Source organism: Camellia sinensis, chromosome 5 (genome assembly GCF_055761805.1).
Source record: "Camellia sinensis isolate YWXY chromosome 5, ASM5576180v1, whole genome shotgun sequence".
Lineage (NCBI taxonomy): Eukaryota > Viridiplantae > Streptophyta > Magnoliopsida > Ericales > Theaceae > Camellia > Camellia sinensis.
This window is the reverse complement of record NC_138965.1, coordinates 152,198,848-152,217,670: the sequence shown is the minus strand read 5'-3', so window position 1 is coordinate 152,217,670 and position 18,823 is coordinate 152,198,848. Positions and strand designations below refer to the sequence as shown.

The window sequence follows — 18,823 nt, the reverse complement described above, 5'->3', positions numbered from 1 at the left end:
CAGCTACCATCTGATATACGACTATCCCGCTCGAGCGGAGAATAGGACGCTCAAGCGTCAAACACAAGAAACTAGACCCGCTCGAGCGCCAAGACACATAAACAAAATACACCCACTCGAGCGCAAAGAGGAACCCGCTTGAGCATAGATTACACTCGTCTAGTAGTTTTACAGACATGAACACCCGCTCGAGCGCCAAAAGGCTTGCTCGAGCGCTAGCTGCTCAATCGTAAGGAAATCCGCTCGAGCGTGAAAAACACACCTGCAGAAGCTTTGCAAAGGCACAAAATGCTGGAAGTGTGAAAACTCCGCTAGAGCGCAAAGGGACCCGCTCGAGCGGACCACCAAAAATCTGGGCAACAAGGAATGGGACCAAAGCTCAACCAACCTGTTCGAAACACGCCCAATACATCCTAAAACTCAAATATATGGAATTAAAGGATAACAACACGATATATACAACAACCAACTCCATGGAACCTAAGTCCGGGTACAACAATCAAAGAAGGAAGAACCAGGATTGCTATAATCTTTTTCCTTTTCCTTCTCTTTGGTTTCGTCCTCTTTTGTTCCCGTTCTGTTTGAAACATTCAGAAGTTAATTCTAATTAAAGCTCTCGTTCTTGTTTTGTTTGTCGGTGTTGAACTTCACTGGTTCCGGGAGGTGCAAGGTTAGGTCCGGAGTGCTGGGGGGCCGAAACAGAATTTTTCTGGGCTGCTGGACTAGGGCTGCACATGCGGGATTGGGCCGCACGTGCGGGAGGCCAAGCCACACGTGTGGGAAGAGGGGATTTTTGGTGGCTTGCATTCTGCTTAAAAAGCACGAGCGAAGAGTGGTGCGGGAGAGACACCGCACGTGTCGGGGTATGCGTCGCACATGCGGGAAGGGGCGCTCCGTAAGTGTGGGGATAGGCACCGCACGTGCGGCACTCTAGCAGTCCGAAACTCTATTTTTTCTTTCTTTTTGGTCCAAATGTATCACTCATTTTACATATCTCTCTCTCACTCTAAACCCTATTTTTCTCCCCTTCTCTCTAGAAAACCTCCACACACACTAAGACTCTTTGAGTTTGCAAATTTTTGGATCGAGATCATCATCATCTTCCTCCAATCTTGAAGATCTAAGGTTAGGACTTCATTTGGTGTGGTGGAAATCCAATACCCTCTCATCCTTAAAGCTAGGGTTTCATCTTCTCTTCATTATCAACACTTTGAGGTAAGGATTTCTTGAGTCATATATACACGTTTTGCTAGACTGATGTTGATTTAAAAGTGTTCTTAAAGTCCTTGTGTTGATTTAAAATGTAGAGAGTTTTGAATGTGGGTTTGTATTTCAATCTTTTTACTATTTCTTGAGGGTTTTCCCTCTATTAAACTCATGAACAATAGTTTGATGGAGTTTTTCTTGGAAAAATGAGGAAGGTTTGTTTTTAATGAAAACCCTAGAATTTGGGGATTTTTGAAAATAAGTTAATATTCACAAAATCTTTTATTATTTTGAGTCAAGAGAATGGATGAGAGTAAATCTCATAGCATGTTTGATAAAAATGGAAGTTTATTTGAAGTATGAGACATAAGATGTTACTATAACAAAATGTTAAATACTTGAACATGTGTTGTTGGAAAATTGTGAATGATTATGTACCCAAAATGTGAAAGTTGTGAAATCTTGGGAATTATGTTGAGAACATCACATATTGCCTTGAAGAGGCTAACTTGTAGTGATTGTGCATGGTGAGAGTTTGTTGTTATTATGAATTGATGGCACATGGGTATTTTGTGAAATGGTTTGAAAAGAAGAGATGAGAAATGGGATTAATTAATATTGTTGTAGAGACATCTTGAGTATAGTAAAAAGCTACGAAATAGTAATTATGGCATCATGTTTCAATTGAGTTAAAATCATTATTGTGTACCTTGACATGTGTTGGAAGATATTTACTCTAAAAAAAGAATATATATTGAAATGAGAACTTTGGTAATGTGAATGGGCTAAATACGTGGTAAGTTCGGATAGGAGGTGTAGTTGACTTTGATAAGTTAGCCTGAGTGTCCATAGTGAAAGACCAGAAAACCCTTGTAATGACCCAGAATTTTTTTTTAAAAAAAAATAGACAGTGCATAATTTAATTGAACAAATTTTCGGATTTGACTGCTGTGTAAATTCTGTGCGAAAACAGTTTGCTTTTGTATTTTTCTTAAAAAAATTGTTTCTGATCTCAGAAAATTATGAAATTTTTATATGTTGTTCATATACGAGTCTAGCACGTTGGGTAAAAATCTCATAATTTATTGATAAGTATTTATTTTATGAAAATTCACGGACTGATCGGTGTTCGGTCTAGTGTATAGCAGAATTTGAAAGCGAGTTTTGGGTGTTTAGTCCTTTTTAATTAGGTGATTAGTAGTAACCACCTTAGAAGTTTTTTTTGGGTGGATAACCACCTTAGAAGTTGTTATTATTTATTATATAGGATTATAATAAATATTTGATAGTTGATTTTATGGTATATATCGTATGGCGAAAAATTATATATTTTTATAAAGAATGAAAATGTGTATATTTTGTAGTGATCAAAATATTATATTTTGTGGTGAGAAAAAATTATATCATTTTATAATTTATATTATAAAATTTTGAGGTATTATTACAAAAATTATATTTTTTGAAAAAAAATCAAGTTTTGAGAGACACCCATGTGGGTGGCCCCATTTTTGTCTTGCCATCATTTCCCCTCCTTTTCTTTTTTTCCTTCTTCATTTTCCTCTTGGCTTTTGATGAGCAGAGAGCTCATCTCTCTCTTTCTTTCAAACGTCTCTCTCTCTCTCTCCCCCCTCTTTCTTTATTTTCCATGGTTACTCAAGCTTTGAGCTTAGAGTGAGAGTCTTTAGAGTGAGATTTTGCAAAAGTGTTGTAAATGAAAGTCGGAGAGCTCATCGTGATCTTCGCAATGGTAGTCTCGGATTTATGATCGGGCAAGATTTGCCTTCCAGATCTGCTCTTCTTCATTATTTTAGGTAGGGACTTTATTCATATTTTTACATCAAAGCTATGTTAGGGTTATATTTGAGAAATATATCATTATAAGAGGTATTTCATATAGATATATTTTCATATTTTTGTTTGGTAATTTTTGGAAGACAAATTATGTTGAAATGTTAAGAATGTTGGTATTTTGAGATTTATTTTGCAAAAATCATTTTGTGTTGTTAATTTTGTAAAAGAAATCCGAAAATAGAATTTAATAGTTGTATGGATTATATCTACATCATATTATGGTTAGATAATTTATTTTGAGAAATTAATGTTGAAATATTTATCTCATCCTTGAGTTTTTGAATTTATTTTTGAGAAAAATAAATTGATATTGAGGAATATTGTATAAATTGTTAAGTAGAGATTTTTCCTACACTTCTTTATGCACATTTGCTTGATTATATGGAGTTTAGAGTTGTATATAATTTAATTAGAATTTTTGAAAAATTTGTGTTTTATTTGCTTAAAGGAGAAATTTTGAGAAAAATGAAAAGTTGATGCCCAAATTGCGAAATTGTAAACTTGGAATATTTTTGTAAGGTTATGAAAGAGTTATATTTTAAATTTGAACAAAAACGGACTTCGATTTGATTGGTTTTGAAATTTTTACCGGTTTGTGGCCAAAAGAGCATTTTTAAAGAAAACAAACGAATTACGTTTAACTTTTGGGACTTTCGATCAAAATAGGATGTCATAGTTGAATAATGCTTGGAGAATGAGTATGGAAAGAGAATGATGTTTTCTTGGGCATTAACGACATTATTTTACTTAATGTATTTGTTGGAATAAAATCGACACGGTTATAAATGGACCTTGAGAGGTTACCGGACGTGATTGTGATATGAAAATTAGTGTAGTTGTTCATATTTGATAAAATGTGAAATATGATTTGTTTCTAAATGTTGGGAATCATGGAAGATTTCAAGTTATAGTTATATGTTGGATTGTATGTCCATGTTGTTATCTTTTAATTAATATGTTAGAGATAACTATTTTGGCTATCGGTGAGAATTTACCATGTTGCATTTAAATGAGGGATTTGTTGGAAGGATGAGAGAACTTTGGAAGTTTGATGTATAATATGTTATAAATTTGTCTTGAAATGACTAAATTGGGAATTTTGATTAACATGTAGAGACTATATGAATATGGATATGGTTGTATTATCTCTTGGAATTGTATTAGAAATTATATTGAAATGAGAAATGAGAATTTTGATCAAAATGGTAATATTTAATAAGTAGGGATTTTTTACACTCTAATATGGTTTTTAACTTAGTTATTTGCTATTGTGTATAGATGATGAGATTTGGTTGTGATTTGGACAAATCTAAGATTTGGGTGTGAAATGAAAAGATGAGTTTTTTATGTATAAGAGATAAATAAGTGTGGGGTTTGAATATAAGATCTTGGTGTACCAAAATAGTTGATTTTGGGTGTTTGGGTCAATGATGGAAAAATGGGAATTTTTGCCCTAATTTGATAAAATGATTATTTTGTATAAATAATTGGAATTAACATTAAATATGTTAAATTGAATGGTTCTTGATATAGATGGTGATATTAGATATATATTATCTCACCTACGGAAGTTTTGAATAAACTATTTATTCCTATATTGAACATAAATTGGAAATAAATGTATTGGTCTATCGGTGGAGGATAGCTATGATTGTTGTAGAAATTGTATGAGGATTAGGCGATATAATGCTAATCTATTGTTGGTTGTCATTGAATATGACCATGTTATAAATACATTGCATATGTATGTTTATTGGGAGGAGAAAGGGGATGTACTCCATATATGACCATGTTATCAATACATTGTATATGTATGTTTATTTGGGAGGAGAAAGGAGATGTACTCCATATATGATTATGTTTATAAATACATTGCATATGTATATTTATTTGGGGAGAGAAAAAGAATGAACTCCATTTAAAACAAGTTGGTCGGAGTGTCCTGGGTGAAAGACCCGAAAATCTATATATAAATGGGTGTCGATTCCTTCGGACGAAATATCCGTAAAATGGCAAAGTTTGAAGTGTTTATGTGTGTTGTGCATAATTGGAAAACCATTGAGTTGTAATCTCCTTTTGGTTGTTGAAAGATATTGAATTTAACTCATGAATTGAGTAGCATATATGAACTGGATATGAGTTGAATGAAAATGGAATAAGATTGGTCTTAGTGGCATATAAATATACGGGCCTTAGATATAAGAGATTACGTAATAAAAACATATGGCTTTGACATGATATGATTTCACGTATATGTATAAGTATCTTTGTCCCCGCATATCTTTTAATGTTTTAATATGAGATTGTTTGGTGGGCTTTGCTCACCCCCTGCCTGTACATATGTGTAGGGAATGCTTTTCGGATTTGAAGATCAAACAATGGGTTTTATCATTTCATAAGTGTAATGTAGTGATGGATTGTACTACTTCATTTGTTAGGCAATAGCGTGGATGGACTTTCGGGAAGCAAGAGCTTCTTAATTATGTTTTGTTGTGTGTATGGTTGCATTTGTAAAGCCAAGGGCTTAAGATGTAATGAGCAAGACTCAATTTCTGTAACCAAGCAATGACTTGGAAAGATGTAAACCTACATGGCATTTAACTGGTTGTTAAATAGTAGACTTTGATGTGTGAAAGTATGTTATTTCTCATATTTATTCCACATATGAGTTATCTTTATTATATTATTTTGGCCGGGTTTGAATACCTTGGCTCATGGGAAGTGGTTTTGATCACAGTTGGGTTTACCTTGGGATTATGAGCGACGTTTGCATTCTATGTGATAACATGCTTATGTGCTAAGATGTTATATGTTTATGTGGGCATGGGGTTGAGTCTCAAGGATGTTGTGTCGGGTCTAGAAATTTTCTTAGAAATCTCATTGGAAATGCGCCTGATCAACGTGATTTCTAATTGGAGGTCTAAAAGGATTTCTAGAACGACTAGCAATCTTCATAGGAACAGCCCGATATATGTTATGTGGTTATGTGAATCTATGTTATTTGATATACATATGTTGAGTTTTGTATTGGAACATGAGAGTGTACCTCAGTGGGAGGTGTTGATGCTAAATGTTATGAATGGTATATATGTGGCCTTGCATGATTGTAAAATTATTCTATTTAGTTAATTATATGCGGAGTTGTTCTTGAACCTTGGGTTGTATACACTTGTATGTACTTGGGAAGAGGCGTGGCCTCGACATGGTAAAGATTGTGAATGGTGGTAAGGGGTGTAATTCCCAAAAGAGATTGACTGTTTTGAGATTTGGTTGTAAAATCTATAAAATGCAAACTATATAAGGTTTAAAGATAAGGTTTGAAACGGACAATCTTCATAATTGTTGTTACCTTTATTTATTTAATTGTTTTGTCCCTGGGTGTCAAGGGAGGGAGTGTCCAACACTCGTTGGTAATAGAATTATCTTAAAGGGAATGAGTTGTGTTTTGAATCATGGTTGTATTCAGGGTGGACCTTGTGAGTCACCGTAATACTAGTGTAGAGTTTGTGTTGTAACTCAGAGTAAATGCCTTAGAAATTGAGTTGTATTAGCTTTTAGCTTGGGGGCCATATATAGTTTGGGTGTTTACCTAGTTGTGTTGAGTCTTTCTTAGACTTAAGGTATGTTATTGAAACCATTTTGTAAACCCCACATCCGAGTGGAACCGTTAATGTTGATTTATAGTATTTGTTGATGGAAATCCTAGCTCATTGTCCGAATTTATTTTATTTCGTTTGGGTTATGGGGTGTAGCATCACCCGAGCGTTGGCTAAGTGTTGTTCGTCTTGTAACGGTTGGCAGTCACCTTTTTGAGTTGGTGGTTAGTGCTTTTAAAGATGTATTGTTCCGTTTTGTCAAGGTTTCGGAGTAATAATAATTGTTTTGGCCTTGGGATGTATTGTGCATTAGGCTATGGAGATAGTTCATTGAAGTTGGGTTATCAATGTGGATAGAAGGACCACTTAATGATTTATACTAGTAAGGGTTTTTATAACCAATTATTGTGCGATTGTCATGGTTTGGTTCGTTACCGGTGTGACTTATTGAGGCTCATGTAGTAGTCAAAGGAATTTTGTTGATGCATTAGTAAGTACCAGAGTGAGTTTATGGGCGATTGTAGAATGTATTACATTACTTGAGTTTAATTTCAAAGATGAAATCTCTTTAAGGAGGGTAGGTTGTAATGACCCATAATTTTTTTTAAAAAAAAAATAGACAGTGCATAATTTAATTGAACAAATTTTCGGATTTGACTGCTGTGCAACTTCTGTGCGAAAACAGTTCGGTTTTGTATTTTTTTAAAAAAAATAGTTTTCGAGCTCAGAAAATTATGAAATTTTTATACGTTGTTCACATACGAGTCTAGCACGTTGGGTAAAAAGTTTAGAATTTATTGATGAGTATTTATTTTATGAAAATTTGCGGACTGATCGGTGTTCGGTCTAGTGTATAGCAAAATTTGAAAGCGAGTTTTGGGTGTTTGGTCCTTTTTAATTAGGTGATTGGTAGTAACCACTTTAAGAGTTGTTATTATTTATTAAATAGGATTATAATAAATATTTGATAGTTGATTTTATGGTGTGTACCATATGGCGAAAAATTATATATTTTTATAAAGAATGAAAATATGTATATTTCGTAGTAATCAAAATATCATATTTTGTGGTAAGAAAAAATTATATCATTTTATAATTTATATTATAAAATTTTGAGGTATTATTACAAAAATTATATTTTTTGAAAAAAAATTAAGCTTTGGGAAACACACCCATGTGGGTGGCCCTTTTTTTTGTCTTGCCATCATTTCCCCTCCTTTTCTTTTTTTCCTTCTTCATTTTCCTCTTGGCTTTTGATGAGCAGAGAGCTCATCTCTCTATTTCAACTTTGAGCTTAGAGTGGGAGTCTTTAGGGTGAGATTTTACAAAAGTGTTGTAAATGAAAGTCGGAGAGCTCATCGTGATCTTTGCAATAGTAGTCTCGGATTCATGATCGGGCAAGATTTGCCTTCTAGATTTGCTCTTCTTCATTATTTTAGGTGAGGACTTTCTTTATATTCTTACATCAAAGCTATGTTAGGGTTATATTTGAGAAATGTCACACCCCAAATCCGGGCATGACCGGCCGTGGCCCACAGGGACTTAGCCCAAGGCACACGTAAGCCTAAACACGAATCCAATCACATTGAACAACGGAACAATAGTCCAATAATAAATAGCCAAAACTCAATCCAGACATGTCACAATTATAAACGGCAAAATCAATCGTAATAAAAAACCATCCAAACTTATGGGATATAAACAACCCACATATCAAAAATAATCCAAAATGAACTTCGATAAGAATAAATATAAATATGCACAAACTTGACATAACACTCTAAACTAAAGGAATGCCCTAGAGGTCCATGCAATTGAGTCCCCGCTACGCCATGAGTCCACTCTAAGTCCTTCTAACACCTGGAAATGGTAAACAACTAAGTCAGCTGATAGCTCAGTGAGTAGCAACATGGATAGTAAATACAGTTTTGAAAACGGGGTTCAATTCCAAAATAAGATATATATCACAGAAACTAGATTGGCATACAGTTTGGTAAATACAATCTGTTTCAAAAAGAAGGTTCCACAATTCAACACTTAAAATACTCATGTCTCGCAAGAACATGATAAACAACATTTTCCACTTAAAACAGATTATAACATGAACACCAATAATTTTCTGGGTACCAATAAAAACAAATAATCTGCCACACATTTCTCAGGCTATAAGCCCCGTTGGATCCAATACCGAACTAAGAGTCATCCTCAGGGTGGCACCTGGGCCTTTTCTCAAAGACGATCCGATTGAAGGTCACCTAGTTATTTTTAAAGGTCTGTTCCTTACAATCGTTGAGCACTAGAGTCATCACGGCCCAACCCGAATCTGTTCCCTAGTGGCCAGAGTCACCACACACAGTGGAATAATTTCCCTGGACTAAATATACACATGGTCCTAATAATCAATACACATCAGTTTCGCAAAACATGGTAGTTCATCATTATAAACACGAGACCAAAACAAATAGTTTACAGTATGCCAAGTTCACACATGTTTCAGAAATAATTTGATTCAATTGATAATAAAATAATTTATCAAAACAGTTTAATCATGAAACAACAATTTAATTTTTCCAACAGTTCAGGGTAGGGGAACATTTATAAAAATACGTAGCATGAAACTACTCACCTGAAACGCAATAATATAATCCTCGAATAGAGTGTAAAAGTCCAACTAGTGGCCTGAACCAAGTATAAAAACTACACGTCACAACTAATTTAAAAATACTAAAAAAAATAGGAACTAAGTAACCTCAACTAAAGCGCACTAACACGGCTCAACCCAACTCACCGTTACTCTTAAATATTACCTAAGTTCATCTTCTTCAAGGTCTAAAATCACCCAAGACATAAATTCCGATCGAAACTTAACTAAAAATAACTTTAAGATAAAACAGTATTTTAAACAAGTTTTCCCAATCTATTCGCTAACTTTGAAAATTTCAAAACCCACTCCACGCTATTCAAAAAATTCCAAAAACCTCCAGATATGATCTAATATATCCTAAGTTTCAAACCCAATTGGTTTCACTTGATTTGCTTATCAAAATAATTATCTACAATTTATTATATCCAAACAGATTGTTTTCTGCAGCACTTTAAAGAAATTGACGGTTCTCTTAATATACATGAGCAATCAATGCAAGGCCAAAAACTTACGAAACTAGACTCGTAACCGGTTCTAATGACACTAATTTGATAATTTTTGGATTTATACCCAAAGAGAACAACACTCCCGAATTTACTGTTTCGGACTGGTTTCCTGGACAGATTTAAATACTTCAATTTATATGGATTTTAACTCCCAAAAATTATGAAACAATTCATCTATGCAATTCAATATGTAATTGATCTACTGTAAAAATTTCCGATTAAAATTCATCCGTTTGATATAGTTTCTTGATTTTTAAAGTTTGTGATTCTGTGCAGAATTTTTTAACTAAGAATAATACCCATTCTTTATACATGAATTTAACCCCTCAAATTTCTTAACAGTATATATATATACAAAATATATAAACCTACAACCTCCATGAATGAATAAAATAATAATGGAATAAGGATAAAAACAAAACCAAAAGGAAGAAGAAAGATAAAGACCTACCACATACCCAAAAATTACTCCTTGTTTGCAATCCCTTTTTCTTTTCTTCTTCTTTTCTCTCAAACCTTCTCTCCCGTGGCTGCTGTGTTTGTTGCTGCTATAGTGTAGATTAGGAACCCTAGGGTTGTTATATATTGTATTAGACAACTTAGGGTTACTATATATATATATCTAACCAAAAGGCTTAAGTTAATTATCTTTTGTTTTATTTTATTTTCTCTCTCAATTAATTTAAATAACATACAAATATTATTGGATTAAAATATGCTTACTAATTTGCCACTTTTTTTTTTTTTTTTGTAAATAATAAATCTTGCCTCTAAATTAAAGACTTTCACCATAGATTTATTTTTGGTTTTAAAATTAATTAAAAGACCTTCCAAATATTTAATTTGCACTTTAGGATTCACCACCAAAATATTTGAGATTGTAATATTATTATTATTTAATTATTTACTTGATTTTTAAATTCGGGTTCTCACAAGAAATATATCATTATAAGAAGTATTGCATATATATATATATATATTTTCAGATTTTTGTTTGGTAATTTTTTGAAGAAAAATTATGTTGAAATGTTAAGAATGTTGGTATTTTGAGATTGATTTTAGGAATATCATTTTGTGTTGTTGATTTTGTAAAAGAAATCCGAAAATAGAATGTAATAGTTGTATGGATTATATCTACATCATATTATGGTTAAATAATTTATTTTGAGAAATTAATGTTGAAATATTTATCTCATCCTTGAGTTTTTGAATTTATTTTTGAGAAAATAAATTGATATTGAGGAATATTATGTAAATTGTTAAGTAGAGATTTTTCCTACACTTCTTTATGCACTTTTGCTTGATTATATGGAGTTTAGAGTTATATATAATTTAATTAGAATTTTTGAAAAAATTGTGTTTTATTTGCTTAAAAGAGAAAGTTTGAGAAAAATGAAAAGTTGATACCCAAATTGCGAAAGTGTAAACTTGGAATATGTTTGTAAGGTTATGAATGAGTTATGTTTTAAATTTGAACAAAAACAGACTTCGATTCTATTGGTTTTGAAATTTTTACCGGTTTGTGGCCAAAAGAGCATTTTTAAAGAAAACAAATGAATTACATTTAACTTTTGGGGCTTTCGATCGAAATATGATGTCATATTTGAATAATGCTTGGAGAATGAGTTTGGAAAGAAAATGATGTTTTCTTGGGCATTAACGACATTATTTTACTTAATGTATTTGTTGGAATAAAACCGACACAGTTATAAATGGACCTTGAGACATTACCGGACGTGATTGTGATATGAAAACCAGTGTAGTTGTTCATATTTGATAAAATGTGGAATATGATTTGTTTCTAAATGTTGGGAATCATGGGAGATTCCAAGTTATAATTATATGTTGGATTGTATGTCCATGTTGTTATCTTTTAATTAATATGTTAGAGATAACTATTTTGGCTATTGGTGAAAATTTTCCATATTGCATTTAAATGAGGGATTTCTTGGAAGGATAAGAAATGATGGAACTTTGGAAGTTTGATATATAATATGTTACAAATTTGTCTTGAAATGACTATATGAGAATTTTGATCAAAATGGTAATATTTAATAAGTAGGGATTTTCTACACTCTAATATGATTTTTAACTTAGTTATTTGCTATTGTGTATAGATGATGAGATTTGGTTGTGATTTGAACAAATCTAAAGTTTGGGTGTGAAATGAAAAAAGGGGTTCTTGATGTATAAGAGATAAATGAGTGTGGGGTTTGAATATAAGATCTTGGTGTACCAATATAGTTGATTTTGGGTGTTTGAGTCAATAATGGAAAAATGGAGATTTTTGCCCTAATTTGATAAAATGATTATTTTGTATAAATAATTGAAAATTAAGATTGAATATATTAAATTGAACGGTTATTGATATAGATGGTAATATCTGATATGTATTATCTCATCTACAGAAGTTTTAAATAAACTATTTATTCTGATATTGAACATAAATTGGAAATAAATGTATTGTGCTATCGGTGGAGGATAGTTATGATTGTTGTAGAAATTATATGAGGATTAGGCGATATAATGCTAATCTATTGTTGGTTGTCATTGAATATGACCGTGTTATAATTACATTGCATATGTATGCTTATTGGAAGGAGAAAGGGGATGTACTCCATATATGACCATGTTATAAATACATTGTATATGTATATTTATTTGGGAGAAGAAAGGAGATGTACTCCATATATGATTATGTTTATAAATACATTGCATATGTATATTTATTTGGGAGGAGAAAGTGGATGGACTCCATTTAAAGCAAGTTGGCCGGAGTGTCCTGGGTGAAAGACCCGAAAATCTATATATAAATGGGTGCCAGTTCTTTCGGACGAAATATCCGTAAAATGGAAAAGTTTGAATTGTTTATGTATGTTGTGCATAATTGGAAGACCATTGAGTTGTAGTCTCATTTTGGTTGTTAAAAGATATTGAATTTAACTCATGAATTGAGTAGCATATATGAACTGGATATGAGTTGAACGAAAATGGAATAAGATTGGTCTTAGTGGCATATAAATATACGGGCCTTAGATATAAGAGATTACGTAATAAAAACATATGGCTTTGACATGATATGATTTCACGTATATGTATAAGTATCTTTGTCCCCGCATATCTTTTAATGTTTTAATATGAGATTGTTCGGTGGGCTTTGCTCACCCCCTGCCTGTACATATGTGTAGGGAATACTTTTCGGATATGAAGATCAAACAATGGGTTTTATCATTTCATAAGTGTAATGTAGTGATGGATTGTACTACTTCATTTGTTATTTGGCCGAGTGCTAGGCAATAGCGTGGATGGACTTTCGGGAATCAAGAGCTTCTTAATTATGTTTTGTTGTGTGTATGTTGGTATTTGTAAAGCCAATGGCTTAAGATGTAATGAGCGAGACTTAATTTGTGTAACCAAGCAATGATTTGGAAAGATGTAAGCCTACATGGCATTTAACTGATTGTTAAACAGTAGACTCTGATGTACGAAAGTATGTTATTTCCCATATTTATTCCACATATGAGTTATCTTTATTACATTATTTTGGGGGTTTTTTATTTACTTCATTTGTGAGTGTTTTTTATTTAACTACAATCATATCTAACTTCAATCATATTAAAAAATTAAATTATAAACAAAAGGAGATAATTTCAATCATACAAATCAAAATTTTTCTCATAATAAAAAAAATTGAAAAAAAACAGAATAAAATAGTAAATAAAAGAATTGCATGTGGAGTGCTGAGATTTGTAACTCACAGTTTAAAAAGATGCTCACTAGATTGCTCACGGTTTGAAAGTGAAAGGATGCTCATTGATTGCTCACGGTTTGAAAGTGAGAAGTTGAAAGTGAAGAAGTGAGAAAGGCTGAAGTAATTAAAAATGGTATGTGTATGGGAGAAGTCAAAAAGACTTTGGAGAATTCAATAATTGTTGAGTTTTTTTATAAAAAAAAATAAAAAAAAATCAAGAAAAAGTTAAAAAGAATGTGTTTATAGAAGAAGTTAAAAAGACTTTGGAGAATTTAATAAATGCTAAGCTAAAACAAAAATTTTAATTAATGGAAACTACAATTTAATGGGCCAAAACATATATATATATATATATATATATATATATATATATATATATATATATATATTGCATGTGGAATGCATGTAGACATCATAATACTCTTATAATATGGCAGAATTTTCATTGGGCCATGGAGGACTCAATTGATAAGTTTGGTGTGCATAGGCTTTAATTAAAGCATTCAAAAGTAGAGGAGTTCACATTAGCCTATAGGCTTTGTTACAATCATAGAGAATGGAAACTATGATTTAATGGGCCAAAACATATATATATATATATATATATATATATATATATATATATATATATATATTTTGCATGCGGAATACACAATGGCAGAATTTTTCATTGGGCTATAAGGGACTCAATTAATATAGTAGAGGAGTTCACATTAGCCTATATAGGCTTTCTTCTAATCATAGAGTAGAGCATTGAAAAGGAAGTCAAAAAGACTTTGGAGAAGTTAATAAATGCTGAGTTTTTTTTTTAAAGAAAAAAAAATCAAAAATTTAGAAAATGAGAATTGGGATATTGGAGCTTTCACAAGGTCTGTGAGTTAAAAACTGTAACGCCCCCATTTTCGTGCCCAAATGGTAATACAATAGTCATGGCTCTTTAAAGTAAAACTGATAACCAATCCTCATACTTGCATTACATGACGTACATAGTCTTCATGCGATATTACAATTAATCCAACAACCATTAATTAAATAACAAATACCCCCAAGGGTTTACAAGTTCCAAGGCCTGAGCCTGGTTACACAAAATGGTTATTCAAACCCACACATACAAGCCCTTGGCGTACAATCAGAGTCACAGCTTATAAGCATAGTATGCTCTCAGTACACACTTCCACGCCTTCAGTTAGGCGAAATCACTACATCCTTTCCTGCACAAAAATCACGTAGGGTGAGCATAAAGCCCAATAGAGAATTCTTAACAAAGTATATACATTTTATACAAGTCTCAAGAAATAGAACGCTTATGCCATGCCATGACTTTTTGAAAATAAAACACACTTTCATCTTTTGAAAACCAACATGCTCAATGACGTCATACCATTTCAACTGCTCAACATTTATCACATTTTATTCGAGGGGCGGTAAATACAACTCTGGTAATCCCTAGGTTGGTGTCTGCAAGTAGACTATACAAGTACTACCAAATTGTCATTTTTACTAGTATCATCTAGAGGGCTCGGCACCCATACTCTATCATTTTTACTAGTATCAACTGGAAGGCTCAACACTTATCATTTGTCATTTTTACCAGTAACAACTGGAAGGCTCGACACCTATCATCTACACCACCTGTCAAGACTTACCATCGTATTTGCCCCAAAACCATTTCATGAAAACTCATTTCTCAACATTCTTTTCTCAATGCAAGTTTTCAAAATCAAGTTTCAAAGTTCAATGTAATCAAATGAATTGATATGCCAATGCAACAATAATCAATACATTACAACAACTCTTCCATTTCCAATTCTTCCACATAATACCACCATTGTGATCAAAATTCCCATTTCTCCTTTCAATGTAATTTCACAAGATGAATAAATATTTTTATTTCAATTAATCCAAGGGATAACATAATTCCCACATCTCAAACATTTCCAACAACATAGTCATTTCAAGACTAAATCAACATTTTGAATAACAATTTTCAAAATGAACAACTCTCGTGGTTCTCAAAATTTATCATTTATACAATATAAACAAGAAATTTTCCAAACATCACTGATTTTGGCATTCAAAATAATTATAACAATATCAACCATAGATTTTCGACTTCTTGTTTAAAAATCCCCCATTTCTAGTTTTTCTCACCAAAACCATCTATCTTCAAACATTTGAGAAAATCTCACCAAAATCCACTTTCTTCAATCAACATAGTTTAAAATCCCCAATTTGCATCTCAAAGGATCAAATAGTATACCCACTTTGAAAATCATTCTTTTTCTTGAATCAACCACTAATTTTCAAAACAAATCAAAGAATGATTTCGAAAATCATCTTGATCTTGCAAAAATATACATATAACTCAAAGAAAATCCCTACCTCAAGTTTGACGAAGAAACGAGTTGAAAACCCCAAATTCAACGATGATGAAATTCGATCTCCACCGCACACAATGTAGCCCTCGCCTAGATAACCGACTTTGGTGAAGAACTTAGGTCTAAATCCCAATTGATTTGGAGAAATCAAAGAGAGAAAATGACTTCTAGAGAGAAAAACTCTCGATTTGGAATTTTGGAGAGTTTTAGAGAGAGAGAGAAGACTGAAAAAGCGATATGAAATATCATATTCACGAACTGATATAACGTGGTCCGCTCGAGCATGGAAAGCCCCGCTCGAGCGTCAAATACAGTAACCCAGTACTTTTGCAGACAGGTCAAACTTCTGAGACCAAACATTCTTCGCTCAAGCGCATAAACGGTCACTTGAGCGGACAAGCAACTTTGAATGCATTTTGCATTTTTGTTTTGAGGGGCGCTGCCCCTCAACCCCGCCAAGGGGCGCTGCCCCCTGGAACCCCGCGAGCTGACCGGGCAGCTCAACCCCCGCCAGGGCGCTGCCCTTGGACCCGCCAAGGGGCGCAGCCCCCTGGACCCCCGCGAGCTGACCGGGCAGCTCGACCCCCAACCGGTCCAGTCAAAGTGGCAAAACATGAAAGAAGGATCGAAACCGGGATCGCTACAAAAATTCCCTTTTCCTTAATATATAGTATAGAAGTATAGATAGATATATAGATATAGATATAGATAGATAGATAGATAGATAGATAATATAATATAGATATAGATAGATAGATAGATAAAACAAAAAAATTGAGCCCTGTAGAAAGACAAAAAAAATTAACCCCTGCAAAAAAACAGAAAAATTGACCCCCTACCTATGGGTCAGACTACAGTACATAAAAGTGGTTTTTATGCACATACTCAAAAGTGAAATACTAATTTGAGTCACCGACATTAATTGGTTGTGCAGCTAACTTTATTGGTTTTTTTTTTTTTTTTGTGATATGACCTTATTATGCAATATCTCTCATCAAATTATTTATAAAAAAAAATTACAAATTAGTTGTACTTTTCAAAATATTTATATATTTATAAAAAAAAATAAAAAAAAAAACTTATGACTTTCATAAATAAATTTTGTAAATTTTATCATTAATTTGAAATTTTTTTCAACCATATGATGATTGTTTATTTCCCCTATTAAAAAAAACTTCAATCATATTAAAAAATAAAATTATAAACAAAATTAGATAACTTCAATCATACAAATCAAAAAAAAATTGTTTAACTACAATCATATCTAACTTCAATCATATTAAAACATAAAATTATAAACGAAAGAAGATAATTTCAATCATACAAATCACAATTTTTCTCATAATAAAAAAAATTGAAAAAAAAAAAAACCGAATGAAATAGTAAATAAAAGAATTGTATGTGGAGTGCTGAGATTTGTAACTCACGGTTTGAAAGGATGCTCACTGGATTGCTCACAGTTTGAAAGTGAAAGGGTGCTCACCGATTTCTCACGGTTTGAAAGTGAGAAGTTGAAAGTGAAGAAGTGAGAAAGGCTGAAATAGTTAAAAAGGGTGTGTGTATGGGAGAAATCAAAAAGATTTAGGAGAATTCAATAAATGCTGAGTTTTTTTTTAAAAAAAAAAAGTTAAAAGGGATGTTTATATAGGAGAAGTTAAAATGACTTTGGAAAATTTAATAAATGCTGAGTTAAAACAACAATTTTAATTAATGGAAACTACAATTTAATGGGCCAAGACATAAAAGAATTGTATGTGGAATGCTGAGATTTGTAACTCACGGTTTGAAAGGATGCTCACTGGATTGCTCACGGTTTGAAAGTGAAAGGGTGCTCACCGATTTCTCACGGTTTGAAAGTGAAAGGGTGCTCACCGATTGCTCACGGTTTGAAAGTGAGAAGTTGAAAGTGAAGAAGTGAGAAAGGCTGAAGTAGTTAAAAAGGGTGTGTTTATGGGAGAAGTCAAAAAGACTTGGGAGAATTCAATAAATGCTAAGTTTTTTTTTAAAAAAAAATCAAAAAAAAAGTTAAAAAGGATGTGTATATAGGAGAAGTTAAAAAGACTTTGGAGAATTTAATAAATGCTGAGCTAAAACAAAAATTTTAATTAATGGAAACTACAATTTAATGGGCCAAGACATATATATATATATATATATATTGCATGTGGAATACACGTAGACATCATAATACTCATATAATATGGCAGAATTTTTCATTGGGCCATAGGGGACTCAATTAATAAGTTTGGTGTGGATAGGCTTTAATTAAAGCATTCAATAGTAGAGGAGCTTTAACGCCCTCAAAATAAATGCATTAATCAAACATTCATAATATCCATAGATATAAGAGAATACAATTTGTTCATTCATCAGAGTGTTCGTTACCAAAAGTATTACATGTTGACAACAAAAATAAATGCCCTACGAACTTACAACTTTCCAAGTCAACACTTAGTTACAACAAAAGAGGGTCAAAAGCCCTTTTACAAGTTTAAGCCCTTGGCTCTGAAATGAAAACATATAACATATACAAAACAACCAAAACAGAGACTTCAGCCTCGAGACCTCCCAAGCTATGACCTTGGAGGCGGCATGTCACCTGGACCTGAAAATGATGTCTCATATAGGGTGAGCCAAAGCACAATAGAGATGTGCTAAACCAAATATGAGAAATAACTAAAACATTAGCATTCGATAGATGGTTAACACTTATGAACCAATTTACATTTTTTACAAGGCCACCAATAAGTACATCCATATTTCAAACTCGCTTTTGTTCATTTACCCAAGTTAATTCATAAGCGAGGGTCATTATTCACTTAAATAGTTCAAGATGAGACTACAACTCATATTATTAATACTTCAATCATTAACAATTCAAAATGAGACTA

At 32.6% G+C, this 18,823-nt stretch overlaps 1 long non-coding RNA gene across 1 annotated transcript; it reads left to right on the top strand.

Moving 5' to 3' along the window:
• The first annotated feature begins 2,754 nt into the window (after nt 1-2,754).
• Nucleotides 2,755-5,733, top strand: LOC145790242 (uncharacterized). Its single transcript, XR_014328916.1, has 2 exons — nt 2,755-3,017; nt 5,406-5,733. It is a non-coding gene; the product is annotated as an uncharacterized LOC145790242 (long non-coding RNA).
• The last annotated feature ends 13,090 nt before the right edge of the window (nt 5,734-18,823 follow it).